Source organism: Chiloscyllium plagiosum, chromosome 4 (assembly GCF_004010195.1).
Source record: "Chiloscyllium plagiosum isolate BGI_BamShark_2017 chromosome 4, ASM401019v2, whole genome shotgun sequence".
In the NCBI taxonomy this organism is placed as follows: domain Eukaryota; kingdom Metazoa; phylum Chordata; class Chondrichthyes; order Orectolobiformes; family Hemiscylliidae; genus Chiloscyllium; species Chiloscyllium plagiosum.
This window is the reverse complement of record NC_057713.1, coordinates 96,652,107-96,657,951: the sequence shown is the minus strand read 5'-3', so window position 1 is coordinate 96,657,951 and position 5,845 is coordinate 96,652,107.

Sequence of the window (5,845 nt, the reverse complement as noted above, 5' to 3'; positions counted from 1 at the left end):
CCCCTCTTGTCGGCCCTTCGATATACTGTGTCAGGAAACCCTCCTGTACACATTGGACAAAAACTGATCCATCCAATGTACTAGAGTTATACATTTCCAATCAATGTTGGGGAAGTTAAAAGCCCCCATAAAGACCACCCTGTTCCTTTTGCTCCTGCCCAGAATTGATTTGCCAGCTCTCCTCCACATCCCTGGAACTTTGCGGAGGCCCATAAAAAAACCCCAGCAGTGTGACCTCTCCTCTCCTGTTTCTAACCTCAGCCCATACCACCTCAGTAGATGAGTCCTCATCAAATGTTCTTTCAGCCACCATTATATCATCCTTGACTAACAAAGCCACACCTCCCCCTCTTTTACCACCTTCCCTGATCTTAATGAAACCTCTAAACTCTGGAATCTGCAACATCCATTCCTGATCTTGCTCTATCCATGTCCCAATAATAGCAACAACATCGAAGTCCCAGGTACCTATCCATGCTGCAAGCTCACCTATCTTATTCCGGATTCTCCTGGCGTTGAAGTGGACTCACTTCAAACCAGTTTGCTGTCTGCCAACACACTCCTGTGACCATGAAATCCTGTCCATGTCCTCCCTACTCTCATCCTCCTGTGCACTGCAACTATAGCACAGGTTTCCAACCCCCTGCTGAGCTAGTTTAAACCCATCCGAATAGCACTAGCAAATTTTCAACTCAGGATATTAGTACCCCTCTGATTCAAGTGAAGCCCGTCCTGTTTATAGAGGTCCCATTTTCCCCAGAATGAACCCCAATTATCCATAAACCTGAAACCCTCCCTCCTGCACCATCCCTGCAGCCACGTGTTCAGCTGATATCTCTCCCTGTTCTTCGCCTCACTATCACATGGCATGGTTTACAATCCAGAGATAACAACTCTGTTTGTTCTCACTCTCACCTTCCACCCTAACTCCCTGAAATCCTGCCTTACATCCCTACCCCTCTTTCTATATGTCGTTGGTACCTATGTGGGCGGCACGGTGGCACGGTGGTTAGCACTGCTGCCTCACAGCGCCAGAGACCCGGGTTCAATTCCCGCCTCAGGCGACTGACTGTGTGGAGTTTGCATGTTCTCCCCGTGTCTGCGTGGGTTTCCTCCGGGTGCTCCGGTTTCCTCCCACAATCCAAAGATGTGCAAGTCAGGTGAATTGGCCATGCTAAATTGCCCGTAGTGTTAGGTAAGGGGTAAATGTAGGGGTATGGGTGGGTTACGCTTCGGCGGGTCGGTGTGGACTTGTTGGGCCGAAGGGCCTGTTTCCACACTGTAATGTAATCTAATCTAATCTAATCTATGTGGACCACGGCTTGGGGCTGGTCATCTCAAGCAAGTATCCTCTCAGTCTTTCTCTCTCCCAGGAGAGCAGTTCCAAATTCCTCAATCTATTCTCGTAACTGAAGTTCCTCATTTCAGGAACCATTCTGCATTCTCCAAATTGTTTCTGCATTCTGTCCAGTACATTGTGGCACAATGTATGTAATACATTGTATACACCCTCAATGTATACAATACTTGAGCTGATCACTTGCCTTCCAGCCTCCTGCTCGTCTACTTTGGATTCCAGAATCTGCAGTTTTTTTGTCTGCCCCGCTTCCCCCAAAGACCACCCCCTCCCTCTTTATCTGCAGCTCCCTCTACACCACTTCCATTTCTGAAGAAACATTATACTTGAAACGTCGACTTCTCCACATCCTGATGCTGTCTGGCTAGCTATGTTCTTCCAGCCTCCTGCTTGTCTACTGAGGGCTAACAAGTGTCTTGTACATATACAAAATTCACCTCCCTGATCTTTTATTCTATGCCCCTATTAATAAAGCTGAGGACACTGTATGTTTTATTAACTGCTCTCTCCACCCTGTTCTGCCTCCTTCAATGATCTGTGTATATATTTACTCAGGTACCTCTGTTCTTGCACCCCCTTTAGAAGTGTACCCCCTCTTTTATATTGACTTTCAATTTTCTTCCTATCCAAATGCATCACCTCACACTGCATTGAATACATTGAATGCATCTCAGTGCATTGAACCTCACCTGCCACCTTTCAACCAATTTGTCAATGTCTTTTTGGAGTTCCTTACAGTTTATAATCCTTCCAAGTTTTATGTCATCTGCAAACTTTGAAATTACCCTCTACACACCAAAATCCAGATAATTAATGAAGCAAGGTCCTAATACCAACTTCTGGGGATCTCCACTACAAACCTTCTTCCAGCCCAAAAAATATCCATTGACCAATACTGTAAGTTTCCTATCATTCAGCCAGTTTCATTTCCAATCCAGCTTTGTAACCACATGTGAGGTTTGGTGAGTTACCACATTTTGCTGCAGCTCTACATCTCCTCAGACATGTAATTGTAAGCTGTAAATAAAGTAGTGAATAGATAGAGGAGGTAGAAGAAGAAACTGCAAAACAAAAACAAAATAGTATGATGAAATGAAAGAGGAAAATAATAAATGCTTATCACCAGTTGTGGTGATAAAAATTTAGATGAAGTTAAAAGGGCAGAGAGTTGGCGGAAATGACATACAAATATAATACTGGTCTAAAACAAAACTGCAAATCAAAATTCTGTCGAAAAATTGTTGAACTAAACAGTTAATCTTTATGACTATCCATTGTCTTATTGGCAGAGAGATGCAGAAATGCTGCTGGTATGGCTTCAGGACATCTAAAAGTGCTTTATAGCCAACAAAATATTTTTGAAGTGTTGTCACCAGGAGAGCTCCTCTGTTGAATTATATCCAACTGAGAGAGCAGACAGGACCTTGTTTTAAAGATAGCATCTGACTGGATTTTGGACTCAAGTCTCCGGAGTACGGCTGTATTGAGTCCAAGATCCTGTGCCCCAGAGGTGAGAATTTTAGCAACGGAGGTACAACTGACAAGCACTTACTCTGTTTTCCTGCAGTTCCTAGTCACTTCATTTCTGTGTACAGCAGAGCCTATTAAGCTTCACCCACACAGAATGAGATCATGGAAGAATTAATTGGCACCGCTCCTTCTGTGGTTATGCCATGCAATCTTCTCCATTCCTGCCTGACATCTAATTAGATTTCTAAACTGGTGTGTTCAATATAAAGAATAAGAATTTACACTGATGGAGTTAAACAAAGTCAAATGGGAGAAGACTTGTTTTGACTGTAAATACTGACATAATTTGGGAATGCTTCATGCTACAGTGATCAGCAGCCCTGTGAAATAAATGCACAGAAGCCGATATCCTGTAACCAAGTCACCCTTTATTTACTGGTGCACTGTACACTGGCTGTGGTCAGCCAGCCAGCCAGGAGCCAGTCCTCAATTGAGGAGATTCTAATCTCCTGGTTCTATTGGTCAGCCAAGGCTTTCCTGATGAGCCCAGGTTAACAACCTCAATCAAGAACTTCATAGTTAACAAGGTCAACCTGGTCCCAATCACTACAACTCTCCCCCACCCCAAGTCCAGGGATGTTGGCTAGGTCTTTTGCTTGTAGCTTCTCTTGTGTTGCTTTCGGCCCAGGTCCGTTTCCTCCGCGCGGACTCAGATACAGGCGGCATGTACCGGACCGTGGCCCATCTCTTGCATTCGGAAAATCTCAGAAGAGTCTTCTCCTCTTCCTCCAGCAGCAACATTATCAAGGCTGCATCCATTTCAGACTCGGAGGTATCCTCGACACTAGATGGAGGGAGAGCACCTACGGTTTCATATGGGCCTTCGGGCTGTTCTGAGGGGCCAGATATGTTTACCTCCTGCCCCATTTGTGAGGTAATGGCTTTCAGGTGATCCATGTGTTTGTTCAGGCCGGTATCACCTACCCGAACTTTGTAAGTCACGGGACCTGACCTCACGTCAACCTCACCTCATACCCATACAGGGCCATTTCCATAGTTCTGGCACAAAACGTCATCCCCTGAATTAAATTGTTTCTCTTACTTCGAGGAGGCTGGCATTGATGTTCTTGCTTCTGTTTCACCCTCTCCCCCCATCTGGAAATATCAGGTTTAACCTGGTGCAGAGTCTTCTTTCCATTAGCAGTTCTGCTGGAGCTCTCCCTATTGTTGTGTGTGTGATGGTCCTATAATCAAACAGGAACTGGGACAGTTTCTTTAAGCCTGCCTTCGATGTTTGGACTGCTCTGTCTAAGAGACCATTGGACAGATGGTACGGAGCTATTCTTATGTGCCGAATGCCATTGAATTTCAGGATATATTTGAATTTCCTGCTGGTAAATAACGTCCCATTGTCCGTGATCAGTACTAGCGTAAGTCCGTGTATCATGAACGATGCTCGCAGCTTCTCAATCATCATCCCTGAGTTTGCTGTATGAACTTTATACACATCTAACCACTTTGAATGTGCATCCACAATGACCAGAAACACTGAGCCCATAAAAGGACTGGCATATTCGACATGTGACTGAGTCCAGGGTTTACCCAGCCATGCCCAATGAATATGGGGTGCTGTTGGTGGCAATTTTTGTCCTTGCTGGAACTCTGAGCACTATTCTTCCAATGCAGCTGTGTTGGCATCCTCCCTGGCCACCAGTCATTGCTTCTCGCCAGCATTTTCATCTTAGAAACCCCTGGATATCCCTGATGAGTTCAACCAGTATCTGGTGGTGACCTTTACTTGGGACAATCACCCTGCTCCCCCACACTAATATGTCATCTTCTTCGTGAACTGGTCTCGCCGGGTCCAAAAAGGTTTCAATCCTGGTTGCAATCCCCTACTCCCACCAGCGGTTTTAGTTTTGCTAGGACAAGATCTTTTTTGTGTCCACAGTTGGATATTGTTCACGGTGACTGGAAGGGTGTCCAGAAAGTTTTAACCAAACAGACACTTCCAGGAGAGAGACCGGTGGAGTATCTGCCAGTTGGAGGTGGCTCAACGTAACAGCATTAGCCACTAGGCTTCTTGGAACGTTTGAAAACTTGTACTTGTACGTGCTGAGAATAAGGGTGCAATGCTGAATTCTACTGGAAGCCTACCCACAGAGGAACAGTACATCTGGAAAGGTGCAGTTGACTCACAAAAGCTCAGTCCAAACACCAAAAAGTGAAAACACATGCAAAAAGGAAAGTACAGACGCTAAAAACAGAGTGCTAAGGCTAAGCCCTGCCACAAAATCAGTATAGTCCTTCTCTCAAAGTAAAACAAAAAGAATAACACACAGGCTGTAACCAGTCAGTGAAACACCAGTTCCCTAATGAGAAGTGAAATACATCTGTAGCATATTGACTGTGAAGATCAGCCAGTTCAAAAACCAGTCCTCCTAACAGGAGTACCAGTAACAAACTGGTTGTGTAGATCAGCCAGTTCAGGAATCAGGTCCCTGAAAAACAAAACCAACAGCAGTACACACTGGCTGTAGCCAGCCAGCTCGGCGTCAGTCCTCAACTGAGGAGATTCTAATCTCTTGGCTGTATATTTTTTTCCCTCTGAACTGGGAAGATTCTAATCTCCTGTTTATATATTTTTTCATTGCACTCCCCCCCCCGCCCCACCCCAGCACTACTGCCATACAGCAGTAGTGCTCATATTCCTCAGCACCCATGTTTGTGTGTGTGCAGGTGCAAGATACAGTGAAAACACCAAGTGAAAATAACTTTATTAACATTCCACCACCAGAAAAGACACCTGTGCGGCCAATGAACCAGTGACAAGCAAAGCCCAGGGCGAGCAATAATCTCTTGGTTATATATTGTTTTTTGTTTTTTAGGATTCTAAATCATTCCTTTTTTTGCTTCATATAAACACTACCGACTAACAGCAGTATTGCTTGTTTTTCCCCAGCATCCATGTCATGTGTGTACAGGTATAGGACACAGTGAAGAACAACAAGTGCAGAA